The following is a 17,005-nucleotide window of genomic DNA, read 5'->3' as shown; positions in this document are numbered from 1 at the left end:
GCGCACACTCGCCTTTACTTACACTGCAGAATTGCTTACATGCACCGTGCCTGTTAACCCACCAGGTGGGTCACATTCGCCATCATTTTTAAAGTATACTTATATTAATAGCAATTTTTGTTAAACAAGTCTATTATTTTCCCCTAATACCCCGGTCTAGCAAAAGTCTATCGATCTCAGATATACAATCATTAAATGATCTAGCAATAACTGCCTTTTGTGGGAGGAGTTCCATAGTTCGACCTTTCCTTGTATGAAGAAATGTTTCCTAATTTCTCTCTTGAACGGCCTGGTTCCTATTTTAAGGTTTGGTCCACTTGACCTAGAATCTACCTCCCCCCCCGCCCCCGACACCTCCCCCCCCCAACCCCCATTCCTCGCCCCAGCGGAAAACGTTTCCCTCTGTCTACTCTATCAATTACCTTCAATACCCGAAAAATCAGAATCTGCCCACATGGCAGACTGGTAAGACAGGTAAACGCCCAAAGGATCCAAGGAAAGTGACAAGTTGGAAGCAAAGGGTAGTGGTCGATGGGAGTTTTTGTGACTGGAAGGCTGTTCAGTGGGATTCGGGAGGGCTCAGTACTAGGTCCCTTGCTTTTTGTGTTCCATCTCACTGATTTAGACTTCAATGTAGGATTAAGAAGTTTGCCGATGTTATTTAAACATTGTCCATGTGGTTGTTAGTGAGGAAGAAAGCTCCAGACTGCAGGACGTTATCAATGAATTGGTCAGGTGGGCAGAAAAGTGGCAAATGGAATTCAATTCGTGGAAGTGAGAGGTAATGCATTAGGAGAGGTCTAACAGGACAAAGGAATACACAATATTTGGTAGGTTATTGAGAAGCGTAAAAGAACAGAGGGACATTGGAGAGCATGTCCACAGGTCCATGAACGTAGCAGAACAGATAGATAAGGTGGTTAAGAAGGCAATAGCAAAAGACTGCGGATGCTGGAATCTGAAATAAAAACAAAAAGAGCTGGCAATATTCAGCAGGTCATTATTTCAGATTGCCTGCTGAATATTTCCAGCATTTTCTGTTTTTATTTCAGATGAGCTGCTGAATATTTCCAGCAGCTTCTGTTTTTTTATTGGTTAAAAAGTCTTAGGGAATATTTTCCTTTATTAGGCGGCAGGTGGTTAAGAAGGCAAATGGTATCTTGGCCTTCATAGCGAGAGGGTTTGAGCACAGGAACAGGAATGTCTTGCTGCAGTTGTACAGGGCCTTGGTGAGACCACATCTTGAGTATTATGTGCAGTTTTGGTCGCCTTTTCTGAGGAAGGATGTTTTGCTATGGAAGGACTTCTGCAAAGACTCACCAGGCAGATAGCTGGGATGGCAGGAATGATGTATGAGGGGAGATTGTGTCGATTGGGCTTATACTCACTGGAGTTTAGAAGAATGAGAGGGGACCTAATTGAAACGTATAAAATTCTGACAGGACTGGACTGACTAGATGCAGGATCGATGTTCCCGATGGTCGGTGAATCCAGAACCAGGGGTCACAGACTAAGGATAAGGGGTAAGCCATTTAGGACAGAGATGAGGACGAATTTCTTCATCCAGCGAGTGGTGAACCTGTGGAATTCTCTACCACAGAAGGCAGCAGAGGCCAATACATTAAATATATTCAAGAAGGAGCTGGATATATTTCTTAAGGCTAAAGGGATCAACGGTTATGGGGAGAAATCAGGAACCGGATACTGAATTTGGATGATCAGCCATGATCGCATTGAATGGTGGAGCAGTCTCGTGGGGCCGAACGGCCTACTCCTGCTCCTATCTTCTATGTTTCTATGTTTCTATTAGCCAAGGCATAGAATTCAAGAACAAGGAAGTTATGCTTGAACAGTATAAATCACTAGTTAGGCCGCAGCTAGAGTGCTGAAGACAGTTTTGGTCACCACAGGACAGGAAAGATGTGATTGCACTAGAGAGGGTACAGAGAAGATTTATTAGGATGTTGACAGGACTGGAAAATATTAGCTATAAGTAAAGATTGGATAGGGTTGGGTTGTTATCTTTGGAGCAGAGGAGGTGGAGGGGAGACATAATTGAGGTGCATAAAATTCTGAGGGGCCAAGATACAGTGGATAGGAAGGACCTATTTCCCTTGGCAGAAATGTCAATGATCAGGGGCGTAGATTTAAAGTAACTGGTAAAATGGTGAAAGAGGAGTTGACAACAACCATTTTCACACAGAGAGTGGAGGGAATCTGGAAGTCACTACCGATCACATTAATAGAAAGCACTATGGATATGTACTTGAAGTGCTGCAACCTACAGGGCTACAGACCCAGAGCTGGAAAGTGGGATTAGGCAAAATATCTCTTTTTCGTCCGGCAAAGACACGATGGGCCGAATGGCCTCCTTCTCTGGTGTAAATTTCTGTATTTCTATGATTTCTGCCCTTAATCTTCAATATTCCAGGGAATACAAGCCTAGATTATGTGATCTCTGCTCATAGCCTAACCCTTGGAGCCCTGGTAACACACTCGTGAATCTGCACCGCACTCTCTCCAAGGTCAATATATCCTTTCTAAGGTGCAGTGCGCAGAACTATACTCAGTGGCCTAACCAGCCCTCTGTACAGCTGTCACACAACTTCCTTCCATTTACATTGTGCAGGGCAGTTGTCTAATAGTTTGCACAGGTCATTTCACTGTTGAAAGGTTGCATTTGCATAACTGCGATGGCCGAGTGGTTAAGGCGTTGGACTTGTAAACCCAATCGCCATGCAGGTTTGAACCCTGCTCGCAGCGATTCTACTGCAATTTCTTTATTTTATTTCATCGGTTCACTGTGGAGATCACTGGCCCCGAAACTGATCAGAATCCTCTCCACTGCAGGTTAATACACTGATTAACCCAAAGCTGTTGTTCCAATTGGAAACACTAATTTGTCATCAATTAGAAATTGTGGATTTGTTTGAAACTGTTGGGAAAGATCAGTGAGAAATTTACACATAAGACAGCACGTAAAAATTCCATTTAATAAAGAACCCTGCAATGTTCGGAAGGAAAAGAGTGGAAACGCGGTTTGGTTTTCTAAAGTTGAACATGAATTAAAAAGTGTGCAAAATGACCACGGCAGGACTCGAACCTGCAATCTTCTGATGGCATCAGAATTTACACCGAAGTCAGACGCCTTATCCATTAGGCCACGCGGCCACACAAAGGAAAGCTAAACAAATCCTAATAATGAGTGATGAAACTCCGTCACTGTGTTCATTTCAATAACAACAGAGAATGCTGGAAACACTCAACAGGTCAGGCAGCATCGAGTGAGGGAGAAACAGAGTTAACCTTTCAGGTCGAACCCTTCGTCAGAACAGGAAAAGGTTAGGGTAGAGGGATTTTTAAGCAGGGGTGGGTGGAGGCGAGGTAAGAATAAACGGAATGTCTGTGATAGAATGGAAGGCAGGAGAGATTGACTTACAAAAGGATGATGGTGCAAGGCAAAAGGAGAGGTAATAGGACAAGTTAACGATCAAAAGATGGCTCAAGATGAGGTGTGAATGATTATGGCAGAAACATTAACAAATGTCATGTGAGGAAACATGGGAACAAATTAAAAAAATAAAAGAAATACAAGTGCCAATTTATAGCCTGAAATTGTTGAACTCGGTGTTAAGTCCAGAAGGCTGTAAAGTGCCTAATAGAAAGATGAGGTGCTGCTCCTCGAGATTACGTAGAGCTTCATTGGAACAGTGCAACAGGCCAAGGAAGGAGAGATCAGAGAGGTAGTGGAGCAGATAATTATAGTGACAGATGACCGGAAGCTCGGGGTCACACTTGCCAACTGTTCTGCAAAGCGGGCACCCAATCAGAATTTGGTGTCACAATGTAGATTCAGCGAATACAGTAACTAAATTGTAAGAAGTACAGGTAATCGCTGATTCACCTGGAAGGAGTGTTTGGTGCCCTGGGCGATGGGAAGGAAGGAGTTAAAAGGGCAGGTGTTGCATCTCCTGCACTTGCACGGGATGGTGCCGGGCGAAGGAGAAGGGGTGTTGTGGTGATAGAAGAGTGGACCAGGCTGCCATGGAGGGAGCGGTCCCTTCGAAATGCTGAAAGGGAGGAGGGGAAGATGTGTTTGATACTGGAGGTGGTGGAAATGGCGCAGGATGATCCGTTGAATGTGGAGGCGGTGGGTTGAAAGGTGAGGAAAGGGGGGAACCCTACCATGTTTCTGGGAGTGAGCGGAAGGGATGAGAGCAGTAGTGCGGGAAATGGAACAGACACGGTCGAGTGTCATGTCGACCATGGTAGAGGGGGATCCTCAGTTGAGGAAAATGGAAGACATACCGGAAGCACTGGTATGGAAGGTGGCATCATCAGAACAGATGCAATGGAGACAGAGAAACTGGGAGAATGGAATAGAATGGAATGAATAAATCCCCAGGGGTCTTGACAGGGTAGATGCTGAGAGGGTGTTTTCCCTCATGGGGGAATCTAGAACAGGTGGCATAGTTTCAGAATAAGCGTTTGTCCATTTTAGACGCAGATGAGGAGGAATTTCTTCTCTCAGAGGCTTGTGAATCTTTGGAATTATCTACCCCAGAGAGCTGTGGAGCCTGAATCATTGATTATATTCATGGCTGAGATAGACAGATTGTTGAACTGTCGGAGAGTCAAGGGTTAAGGGGGAACAGGCAGAAAAGTGGAGTTAAGGCCAAGATCAGATCAGCCATGACCTTATTGAATGGTGGAGCAGGTGCGAGGGGCTGAATGGCCGACTCCTGCTCCAATTTCTTATGTTCTTATGTTCTTATAAGGGCAGCAGGTGCATGGGAACACCATCACCTCCAAGTTCCCCTCCAAGTTACACACCATCCCGACGTGAAAATATATCACCATAACTTCATCGTCGCTAGGTCAAAATCCTGGAAATCCCTCCCTAACAGTACTATTGGAGTACCTTCACCTCATTGACTGCAGCGGGCCAAGAGGGCTTCTCACTACCACCTTCTCAAGGGCAATTAGGGATGGGCAATTAATGCTGGCCTTGCCAGCGATGCCCAAGTCCTAGGAACAAATTAAATTAAATTAAAATTGTCACGACTGGATGTGGACGGATTGCAGAGCTTTGATCTGATCCGTTGGTTGTTGGATCGCTTAGCTCTGTCTACACATGCGGTTTCCATAGCTTAGCATGTGTGTAGTCCTGAGTTGTAGCTTCATGAGGTTGGCACCTCATTTTAGGTACGCCTGGTGCTGCTCCTGAAATGCTCTTCTGCACTCCTCATTGAACCAGGGCTGGTCCCCTGTCTTGATGCTAATGGTAGTGTGAGGAATACACCGGTCCAGCAGGTTACAGATTGTGGTGGAATACAATTCCAAAACTGAGGCCCCCTCTGCCCTCTCGGGTGGACATAACAGATCCCATGGCACAATTGTAAGAAGAGCAGGGGGTGGTGAGGTTTACCCCGGTGTCCTGTCGCCAATATTTATCCTCAAGTCATCATCACTAAAACAGGTTATCCTCGATTATCACATTGTGGGAGCTTGCTGTGCACAAATTGGCTGCTGCTCTTTTTCCTACATTACAACAGTGACTACAACTACATTGCCTGTAAAGCGCTTTGAGAAGTCCTCAGGTGAAAGGCGCTGTAGAAATCAGAGTCTTTCTTTTACAGCCTTCGAAGTCACAGAATCACAGAAGCCCCACAGTGCAGATAGAGGCCATTTCGGCCCATCGAGCCTGCACCGACACATATCCCACCCGATCCCCGTAACCCCTACACCAACACATATCCCACCCTATCCCCGTAACCCCACGTATTTAATCCCCCGAACACTAAGGGTCAATTTATCACAGCCAGTCAACCTAACCCGCACATCTTTGGACTGTGGGAGGAAACCGGAGCACTGACAACTGACAAAAACCAAAAATCAACATAAATTGAATTTAACAGCAAAAGGAGCTAAAGCAGGTCGGCTAGCTCAGTAGGTTAGAGCGTAGAGCTAATAACGCCAAGGTCGTGGGTTCGATCCCCATACGGGCCATTTACTTTTTGATGGTGTGGGTAGTTTCTTAATTTTGCTATTTGCTGAAAAGATTGGAGCTGTCATACTTTGAAGCAAAGCTACAAAACCTTAGTTCTGCAGAGAGCTCAAGGAACTGGAAGGTTGACCCTGTGTCTATCTGTCCACAGATGGCGCTGATCTACAAATTGCTCCAATTGGTTGCGTGGCCTAATGGATAAGGCGTCAAACTTCGGTATTAATTTCTGAGGTTATCAGGATATTGCAGGTTCGAGTCCTGCCATGGTCTTTTTACACACTTTTTAATTCGTGTTCAGTTTTACAAAACCAAACCGTGTTCCCACTTAGTAGCTGAAGGTGATTCCATAACAAACACTGCAGGGCTCTTTATAATTAGTATTTTTGATGCTGCTTTGTGTGTGCATTGCTCACCAGTTCCCAACAAATCCACAATATCTCATTGATGCCGATAAATTATTAGTGTTTCAATTGGAACTTTGGGTTAATCAGTGTAATAAAGTGCAGTGGAGGGAATTCTGATCAATTTCGGGGCCAGCGATCGCCACAGGGAGCCGATGAAATAAAACATTTGCATCAAAGTCGCTGCGAGCAGGGTTCGAACCTGCGCGGGGAAATCCCAGTGGATTTCGAGTCCAACGCCTTAACCACTCGGCAATCGCAGCTGCACATTAACAGTGAGAAAATGCTTCCTACTGTGATGTGAGTCAGGAACTAGCTGAGAGAAGACAGGTCATAAATACTCACCGATAAATCCAGCAGGGAATTCAGGATTAACATCTTTGGCCAATGAGTGCTGAGAATGCAGTAGTTGAGGTGAATACTACTAGATGCATTTAAGAGGAAGGGAGAAAGGAATAGAAGGATATGCTGATAGGATTTTTTTAATTCGTTTATGGGTTGTGGGTGCGCTGGCAAGGCCAGCAATAAATGCCCATCCCTAATTGCCCCTTGAGAAGGTGGTGGTGAGCCACCTTCTTGAACCGCTGCAGTCCGTGTGGTGAAGGTGCTACCACAGTGCTGTTAGGGAGGGAGTTCCAGGATTTTGACCCAGCGACGATGAAGGATCGGCAATATACTTCTAAGTCAAAATGGTGTGTGACTTGGAGGGGAACTTGGAGGTGGGCGTGTTCCCATGCGCCTGCTGCGCTTGTCCTTCTTGGTGGAAGAGGTTGCGTGTTTGGCAGGTGCTGCTGAAGAAGCCTTGGTGAGTTGCTGCAGTGCATCTTGTAGATGGTATGCGCTGCAGCCACGGTGCGCCGGTGGTGGAGGGAGTGAATGTTAAGGTGGTGGATGGGGTGCCAATCAAGCGGGCTGCATTGTCCTGGAAGGTGTCGAACTTCTTGAGTGTTGTTGGAGCAGCACTCATCCAGGCAAGTGGAGAGTATTCCATCACACTCCTTACTTGTGCCGTGTAGATGGTAGAAAGGCTTTGGGGAGTCAGGAGGTGAGACAGCCGACGCAGAATGCCTAGCCTCTGACCTTCTCTTGCTGTCACAGTATTTATGTTCAATGGTAACCCCCAGGATGTTGGTGGTCAGCTCCTTTGTTCATGTTGGACCAAGGTTTTAATGAAGTCGGGAGCCGAGTGCTCTTGGCAGAACCCAAACCGGGCATCAATGAGCAGGTTATTGGTCAGTAAGTGCCACTTTACAGCACTGTGGATGACACCTTCCATTACTTTGCTGATGATTGAGAGTAGAGAGTAGACTGATGGGGCGGTAATTGGCTGGATTGGATTTGTCCTGCTTTTTGTGGACAGGACATACCTGGGCAGTCTTCCACATTGTTGGATAGATGCCAGTGTTGTAGCTGTACTAGAACAGCTTGGCTGGAGCACAAGTCTTCAGAGTAATAGCCGGGGTGTTGTCAGGGCCCAGAGCCATTGCTGTATCCGGTGTGCTCAGCCTTTTCTTGATATCACGTGGAGTGAATCGAATTGGCTGAAGACTGGCTTCTGTGGTGTTGGGGACCTCAGGAGGAGGCTGATATGGATCAGGCCAGGTGGTCCGTCCAGTTTCATTTTTATTATTTTGTTTCATAGCGGTTTGTTACAACTGGGTGGCTTGCTAGGCCATGTCAGAGGGCAGTTCAGAATCAACCACATTGCTATGGGACTGGAGTCACACAAAGGCCAGACCGGGTAAGGACGGCAGATTTATTTCCCTGAAAGACATGAGTGAACCAGATGGGTTTTTACGACAATCCGATAGTTTCATGGTTACCATTACTGATTCAAGTTTTATTTGGGGGGTGAGGAGAAATAGAGAAGGAGGAGCCTCGTGTGGGGACCAGTTCGTGCAAATGGACTTTTTCTGTGGGGCAGACTCTAGAATATTATGTAACAGCCGCTTTAATCAGACACAGAATGATCCGGGACTGACAGCACATCCCTTTTAAACAGATACAGAATGACCAGGGACTTACAGCACATCCCTTTTAAACAGACACAGAATGATCCGGGACTGACAGCACATCCCTTTTAAACAGACACAGAATGATCCGGGACTGAAAGCATGTCCCTTTTAAACAGACACAGAATGACCCGGGACTGACAGCACATCCCTTTTAAACAGACACAGAATCATCCGGGACTGACAGCATGTCCCTTTTAAACAGACACAGAATAAACCGGGACTGACAACATGTCCCTTTTAAACAGACACAGAATGATCCGGGACTGACAGCATGTCCCTTTTAAACAGACACAGAATAAACCGGGACTGACAGCATGTCCCTTTTAAACAGACACAGAATGATCCGGGACTGACAGCATGTCCCTATTAAACAGACACAGAATGATCCGGGACTGAAAGTAGACCCCTTTTAAGCAGACATGGAATGCTGCCTGACCTGCAGAGTGTTTCCAGCATTTCATCTGTTTATATTTCAGATTTCCAGCATCAACACTATTTTGCTTTTGTAATAGAGCTTTACGTAATTGGCTCTGTGGCGCAATGGATAGCGCATTGGACTTCTAGTTGTATGACAGATTAAGGCATTCAAAGGTTGTGGGTTCGAGTCCCACCAGCGTCGGATTTTGGGCGAGGGTTCGGTGGTTCCTCCACTAATAGCACATTTTGCAGTAAATCGGTAATTCAGAGAAGGGAAACTACCGCCCCGACACTTTCCTCTGAGTACTCTCAACCCCTGAGTCAGTTGCACAGGAGCAGGAGGAGGCCATTCAGTCCCATGGCCGTTTTACATAGGAACAGGAGGAAACCATTCAGTCCCATGACCCTTTTACACAGGAACAGGAGGAGGCCATTCAGCCCCTTTAGCCTGTTATACAGGTACAGGAGGAGGCCATTCAGCCCTTCGAGCCTGTTACACAGGGACAAGAGGAGGCCTTTAACGCCTCGAGCCTGTTGCATTGGACAGGAGGAAGCCGTTCAGCGATACAAGATCTGTACAAGAACAGTCGAACTCCTTTCAGCCCCTCGAACCTGTTACATAGGATGAAGAGTAGGCAAATCAGACCCATGATCCAGTTATAAAGGAACAGGAGAAGGCAATTCAGACCAACGAGTCTGTTTCACAGGAACAGTAGGAGGCCATTCAGCCCCTCAAACCTGCCACACATGAACAGGAGGAGGACATTCAGTCCCTCAAGCCTGCTACACTGGAACAGGAGGAGGCAATTCAGACACACGAGTCTGTTATACGGGAACAGGAGGAGGCCATTCAGCCCCTCAAGCCTGTTATACATGAACAGGAGGAGGCCATTCAGCCCCTCGAGCCTGTTATACATGCACAGGAGGATGCCATTCAGCCCCTCGAGCCTGTTACACAGTAATAGGAGGAGGCCATTCAGCCACTCAAGCCTGTTACACAGGAACAAGAGGAGACAATTCAGACACACGAGCCTGTTATACAGGAACAGGAGGAGGCTATTCAGCCTCTCGAGCGTGTTATACAGGAAAAGGAGGAAGCCATTCAGCCCCTCAAGCCTGTTAGACAGGAATAGGAGGAGGCCATTCAGCCCCTCGAGCCGGTTACACAGGAATAGGAGGAGGCCATTCAGCCCCTGAAGCCCGTTATACATGAACAGGAGGAGGCCATTCAGCCCTTCAAGCCTGTTTTACATGCACAGGAGGATGCCATTCTGCCCCTTGAGCCTGTTACACAGGAACAGGAGGAGGCCATTCAGCCCCTTGAGTCTGTTATACAGGAACAGGAGGAGGCCATTCAGCCATTCGAGTCTGTTATAAAGGAACAGGAGGAGGCCAATCAGCTCCTCGGGTATGTTACACATAAACAGGAAGAGGCCATTCAGCCCATCGAGCCTATCATATAGGAACAGGAGGAGGCCATTCAGCCCCTCGAGCCTGTTACGCAGGAACAGGAGGAGGCTATTCAGCCTGTTATGCAGGAAAAGGAGGAAGCCATTCAACCCCTCAAGCCTGTTACACAGGAACATCATGGGCAAGGAAACCTCCTGCTGATTACCACCTACCACCCTCCCTCAGCTAATGAGTCAGTGCTCCTCCATGTTGAACACCACTTGGAAGAAGCACTGAAGGCAGCAAGGGCACAGAATGTACTGTGGGTGGGGACCTCAATGCCCATCACCAAGGGTGGCTCGGTAGCAGCACTACTGACCGAGCTGGTCGAGTCCTGAAGGATATGGCTGCCAGGATGGGCCTGCGGCAGGTGGTGAGGGAACCAACACGAGTGGAAAACTTTCTTGACCTCCTCCTGACCAATCTACCTGTCACAGATGCAAAAAGTTCAAAAAGTATTCATTGGCTGTATAGCACTTTAGGATGTCCTGAGGTCGTGAAAGGCCTGTAGAAATGCAAGTCTTTCTTTTACAGCCTTCCAAGACAAAGTGACTTAGCTGGCAAAGACCAGAAACAGGGACGGTTCTATAGGTGAGATTTATAGGTGGGCCGGTTAACACAGTTGGTTAGTGTGTGGTGCTAATAACGCCAAGGTCGCGGGTTCGATCACTGTACAGACCTTTTATTTTTCGAGGGAAGGTTAGTTTCTTAATTTTGTAATATTTGAGCAGTTTAAAAGTTTAAAAAGTTTGGAAGGAAACTCATACGGGACCTACAAATCTGCAAAATCTTAGTTCTACCGAGAGTTCATGGACCTGAAAGGTTAACCCTGTGTTTTTCTGTGCACAGATGTTCCCTGACCTGTGGAGAGTTTCCAACATTTAATGAACAATTTCAGATCCAGCATCTGCTGCATTTCGCTTTTTATTTTACCACAGTGTCCTCTCTTTTATTAACAAAAGTCAAAAATAAATTGTAGCTAACGGAAAATGAGATTTGCTGTCACTGTGAGCATTGGGGGTTCAGGGGTAGCATCCTCGCCTGCCACACGGGAGACCTGGGTTCGATTCCCGGCCAATGCAGGTTAACATTTTTAACAATTTATTTCAGAGCAAACACATCACATGAAACATAAATAATAAATTAGCTGTTCCTGTGTAACTGGATCAAGGGAATGAATGGCCTCCACCTGTTCCTGTGTAACAGGCTTGAGGGGCTGAATGTCCTCCTGCTCCATTGTGAAAGGCTCGAGGGGCTCAATGGCCTCCTCCTGTTCCTGTGCAACATGCTCGAGGGGCTGAATGGCCTCCTCCTGTTCCTGTGTAACAGGTTCGAGGGGCTGAATGGCCTCCTCCTGTGTAACAGGCTCGAGGGGCTGAATGGCCTCCTGTTCCAGTGTAACGGGCTCGAGGGACTGAATGGCCTCCTCCTGTTCCTGTTTGACAGGCTCAAGGGGCTGAATGGCCTCCTCCTGTTCCTGTTTGACAGGCTCGAGGGGCTGAATGGCCTCCTCCTGTTCCTGTTCGACAGGCTTGAGGGGCTGAATGGCCTCCTGCTGTTCCGGTTTGACAGGCTCGAGGGGCTGAATGGCCTCCTCCAGTTCCGGTTTGACAGGCTCGAGCGGCTGAATGGCCTCCTCCTGTTCCTGTTTGACAGGCTCGAGGGGCTCAATGGCCTCCTCCTGTTCCTGTTTGACAGGCTCAAGGGGCTGAATGGCCTCCTCCTGTTCCTGTATGACAGGCTCAAGGTGCTGAATGGCCTCCTCCTGTTCCTGTTTGACAGGCTCAAGGGGCTGAATGGCCTCCTCCTTTTCCTGTGTAACAGGCTCGAGGGACTGAATGGCCTCCTCCTGTTCCTGTTCGACAGGCTCAAGGGGCTGAATGGTCTACTCCTGTCCCGGTTTGACAGGCTCGAGGGGCTAAATGGCCTCCTCCTGCTCCTGCGTAACAGGCTCGAGGGACTGAATGGTTTCCTCCTGTTCCTGTTCGACAGGCTCAAAGGGCTGAATGGTCTCCTCCTGTTCTGGTTGACAGGCTCGAGGGGCTGAATGGGCTCCTCCTGTTCCGGTTTGACAGGCTCGTGGGGCAGAATGGCCTCCGCCAGTTCCGGTTTGACAGGCTCAAGGGACTGAATGGCCTCCTTCTGTTCCGCTTTGACAGGCTCGAGGGGCTGAATGGACTCCTCCTGTTCCGGTTTGACAGGCTCGAGGGGCTGAATGGCCTGCTCCTGTTCCTGTGCAACATGCTCGAGGGGCTGAATGGCCTCCTCCTATTCCTGTGTAACAGGTTCGAGGGGCTGAATGGCCTCCTCCTGTGTAACAGGCTCGAGGGGCTGAATGGCCTCCTGTTCCAGTGTAACGGGCTCAAGGGGCTGAATGGCCTCCTCCTGTTCCTGTTTGACAGGCTGGCGGGGGTGAATGGCCTCCTCCTGTTCCTGTTTGACAGGCTCGAGGGGCTGAATGGCCTCCTCCTGTTCCTGTTCGACAGGCTCGAGGGGCTGAATGGCCTCCTCATGTTCCGGTTTGACAGGCTCATGGGGCTGAAAGGCCTCCTGCAGTTCCGGTTTGACAGGCTCGAGCGGCTGAATGGCCTCCTCCTGTTCCTGTTCGACAGGCTCGAGGGGCTGAATGGCCTCCTCCTGTTCCGGTTTGACAGGCTCGAGGGGCTGAATGGCCTCCTCCAGTTCCGGTTTGACAGGTTCGAGTGGCTGAATGGCCTCCTCCTGTTCCTGTTTGACAGGCTCGAGGGGCTGAATGGCCTCATCCTGTTCCAGTTTGACAGGCTCAAAGGGCTGAATGACCTCCTCCTGTTCCTGTTTGACAGGCTCAAGGGGCTGAATGGCCTCCTCCTGTTCCTGTGTAACAGGCTCGAGGGACTGAATGGCCTCCTCCTGTTCCTGTTCGACAGGCTCAAGGGGCTGAATGGTCTCCTCCTGTCCCGGTTTGACAGGCTCGAGGGACTGAATGGCCTCCTCCTGTTCCGGTTGACATGCTCAAGGGGCCGAATGGACTCCTCCTGTTCCGGTTTGACAGGCTCGAGGGGCTGAATGGCCTCCGCCAGTTCCGGTTTGACAGGCTCAAGGGACTGAATGGCCTCCTTCTGTTCCGCTTTGACAGGCTCGAGGGGCTGAATGGACTCCTCCTGTTCCGGTTTGACAGGCTCGAGGGGCTGAATGGCCTGCTCCTGTTCCTGTGCAACATGCTCGAGGGGCTGAATGGCCTCCTCCTGTTCCTGTGTAACAGGCTCGAGGGGCTGAATGGCCTCCACCTGTGTAACAGGCTCGAGGGGCTGAATGGCCTCCTGTTCCAGTGTAACGGGCTCAAGGGGCTGAATGGCCTCCTCCTGTTCCTCTTTGACAGGCTGGAGGGGCTGAATGGCCTCCTCCTGTTCCTGTTTGACAGGCTCGAGGGGCTGAATGGCCTCCTCCTGTTTCTGTTCGACAGGCTCGAGGGGCTGAATGGCCTCCTCATGTTCCGGTTTTACAGGCTCTTGGGGCTGAATGGCCTCCTCCAGTTCCGGTTTGACAGGGTCGAGCGGCTGAATGGCCTCCTCCTGTTCCTGTTCGACAGGCTCGAGGGGCTGAATGGCCTCCTCCTGCTCCGGTTTGACAGGCTCGAGGGGATGAATGGCGTCCTCCAGTTCCGGTTTGACAGGTTCGAGTTGCTGAATGGCCTCCTCCTGTTCCTGTTTGACAGGCTCGAGGGGCTGAATGGCCTCATCCTGTTCCGGTTTGACAGGCTCAAGGGGCTGAATGGCCTCCTCCTGTTCCTGTTTGACAGGCTCAAGGGGCTGAATGGCCTCCTCCTGTTCCTGTGTAACAGGCTCGAGGGACTGTATGGCCTCCTCCTGTTCCTGTTCGACAGGCTCAAGGGGCTGAATGGTCTCATCCTGTCCCGGATTGACAGGCTCGAGGGGCTGAATGGCCTCCTCCTGTTCCTGTGTAAAAGGCTCGAGGGACTGAATGGCCTCCTCCTGTTCCTGTTCGACAGGCTCAAGGGGCTGAATGGACTCCTCCTGTTCCGGTTTGACAGGCTCAAGGGGCTGAATGGCCTCCGCCAGTTCTGGTTTGACAGGCTCGAGGGGCTGAATGGCCTCCTCCTGTTCCTATTGAACCATGTTTCAGGCACTGAAGTGGCTGATGTTCCGATTGTGCCCTCTACTGTCCCGGCGCAGAAGGAAACACAGTGCCAGTGTATAAAACCCCAAGTCCTTGTACTTTCTTTCTTTCTTTGAATCTTTCTTTCATTTCTTCCTTTTCTGTGCCATATGCTCCTTAATCTATTGTTGCTTAGTGATAGATGTGTTCATATTTGCCAGTTTCAACGTGTTCATTGCTTCTGCTGATTTGAATTGTGTCGAAAAAGTGAACTGAATTTCTCCACCTGTAAGAAGCATCCGTGGGTTCGAAGCTGTTTTGGTTTCAATCAAACAAACGCACAGATTTCTCGAACTCGCTGAGCCTTTCAAGGCCAGTATTTGTTTCTTGCTTCCTTGCATTTGGAAAGGCCCAGGCTTCATCCCCGGCCTGTGCTGAGGGAGCTGACCTGAGCCTGGGCATCGGTTACAATTGGTGTCTGTGGCCCTATGTTAGAGAGAGGGTGAATGAGCCTGGCTTCTTGTCCACTCGCCCTGCTGGCTGTGGGAAATGGCTGAGCAGAGGGCCAGTTGTGATGGGTGTCAGCAGGAGGGGAGAGGTGGAGAAGGGAAGTTGTAAAGATAAAGAAAGGGACACCCAGCTGTGACAGCTGCTGCTGCCCACAGTAGGCAGTTTGGACAGTGGGTTACCACAGCCCATGACACACATGAGCCAATCCAGCCTCCTCGTGGACTGCCTTCACTTACACATCTTCATTTTAAGATGAACTGTCATTTTATTCATGTGACGTCTAAACCACATCCCCTCTGATTGTCATTTCAAAACCATTGCACTTACAGTCTCAGCTCAACATCGGCAAACCCCAGCAGCAAGCAGGTGAGATTTACAATCTCTTATTGATCAATGATCTTTCACAGGAACGTGTCAAATCAGTGCTATGTTGTTAAAGTCAACACAGGATGTCAAGGTCTTAGAGAGGGTGCAGAGGAGATTTACGAGAATGGTACCAGGGATGAGGGAATTCAATTATGTGGAGAGACTGGAGAAGCTGGGATTGTTCTCCTTAGAGCAGAGAGGGTTAAGAGGAGATTTGATAGAGATTTTCAAACTTATGAATAGTTTTGATAGCGTAAATAAGAAGTAGGTGTTTCCACTGGCAGAAGGTTCGGTAACCAGAGGACACAGATTTATGGTGATTGGCAAAAGAACCAGAGGTGACATGAGGAAACATTTTTTTTAAGCAGCAAGTTGTTGTGATCTGGAATGTGCTGCCTGAAAGGGCGGTGGAAGCAGATTCAATAGTAAATTTCAAAAGGCAGTTGAATAAATACTTGAAGGAAAAACATTACAGGGCTATGTGGAAAGGGCAGGTGAATGAAATTAATTGCAGAGCTCTTTCAAAGTGCCGGCGCAGGGCTATGTGGAGAGAGTGGGGCACTGGGATTTTTTGGGATTGATACAGGTCTATGGGGTGTGAGTGGGGCAGTGTGATTAGTTTGGGATTGATTCAGGGCTATGGGGTGAGAGCGGAGCAGTGGGATTAGTTTGTGATTGATACAGGTCTATGGGGTGTGAGCGGGGCAGTGGGATTAGTTTGAGATTGATACAGGTCTATGGGGTGTGAGTGGGGCAGTGTGATTAGTTTGGGATTGATTCAGGGCTATGGGGTGAGAGCGGGGCAGTGGGATTAGTTTGTGATTGATACAGGTCTATGGGGTGTGAGTGGGGCAGTGTGATTAGTTTGGGATTGATTCAGGGCTATGGGGTGAGAGCGGGGCAGTGGGATTAGTTTGTGATTGATACAGGTCTATGGGGTGTGAGCGGGGCAGTGGGATTAGTTTAGGAGTGATTCAGGGCAATGGGGTGAGAGCGGACCAGTGGGATTAGTTTGTGATTGATACAGGTCTATGGGGTGTGAGCGGGGCAGTGGGATTTGTTTGGGATTGATTCAGGGCTATGGGGTGAGAGCGGTGTGTGTGGGGCAGTGGGATTAGTTTGGGGATTGATACAGGGCTATGGGGAGATAGCGGGTCAGTGGGATTAGTTTGGGATTGTTACAGGGCTTTGGGGAGAGAGCGGGGCAGTGGGATTAGTTTAGGATTGATACAGGTCTATGGGGTGTGAGCGGGGCAGTGGGATTAGTTTGGGGATTGATACAGGGCTATGGGGAGATAGCGGGTCACTGGGATTAATTTGGGATTGTTACAGGGCTTTGGGGAGAGAGCGGGACAGTGGGATTAGTTTGGGATTGTTACAGGGCTTTGGGGAGAGAGTGGGGAAGTGGGATTAATTTGCGATTGATACAGGTCTATGGGGAGAAAGTGGTTCAGTGGGTTTAGTTTAGTATTGCTGTGGCAAAGACCCAGAATTAACACAGTGGGCCGAATGGTCTCCTCTGCTCTGTAAATATCTATTGTTGGAGACTCCTGGGCAGCTTTTAACACACCATTTGCTGTAGATTTCCTCTCCATATTCTTCTCTAAATGTTCACTGACGGTTCCTTCACAGCTACCCAGGCTCCCTGTTTTTCGTGTTAGCAGCAAATGTCGATACGTCTGCCTCCTGTACTCAAGTCCAGATTGTTGAAATCGCAAGAAGGGCAACGGTCGCAGCAGTGATGC

At 48.8% G+C, this 17,005-nt stretch overlaps 3 non-coding genes across 3 annotated transcripts; 1 reads left to right on the top strand and 2 right to left on the bottom strand.

Moving 5' to 3' along the window:
* Positions 1-3,082: 3,082 nt before the first annotated feature.
* On the bottom strand, positions 3,083-3,171 carry trnar-ucg (transfer RNA arginine (anticodon UCG)). Its single transcript is given in 2 exon segments — positions 3,083-3,118; positions 3,135-3,171. It is a non-coding gene; the product is annotated as a tRNA-Arg (tRNA).
* A 3,418-nt stretch (positions 3,172-6,589) lies between these two features.
* trnas-cga (transfer RNA serine (anticodon CGA)) lies at positions 6,590-6,671 on the bottom strand. Its single transcript has one exon. It is a non-coding gene; the product is annotated as a tRNA-Ser (tRNA).
* Positions 6,672-8,949: 2,278 nt separating this feature from the next.
* On the top strand, positions 8,950-9,042 carry trnar-ucu (transfer RNA arginine (anticodon UCU)). The gene is made up of 2 exons: positions 8,950-8,986; positions 9,007-9,042. It is a non-coding gene; the product is annotated as a tRNA-Arg (tRNA).
* The last annotated feature ends 7,963 nt before the right edge of the window (positions 9,043-17,005 follow it).

The sequence above is a fragment of the Somniosus microcephalus genome, unplaced genomic scaffold (assembly GCF_052327205.1).
Source record: "Somniosus microcephalus isolate GS21.2 unplaced genomic scaffold, FLI_Smic_1.0 unresolved_chr8, whole genome shotgun sequence".
In the NCBI taxonomy this organism is placed as follows: Eukaryota; Metazoa; Chordata; class Chondrichthyes; order Squaliformes; family Somniosidae; genus Somniosus; species Somniosus microcephalus.
Note: the sequence above shows the minus strand (reverse complement) of the source record. Positions and strands in the feature narration are given on the sequence as shown.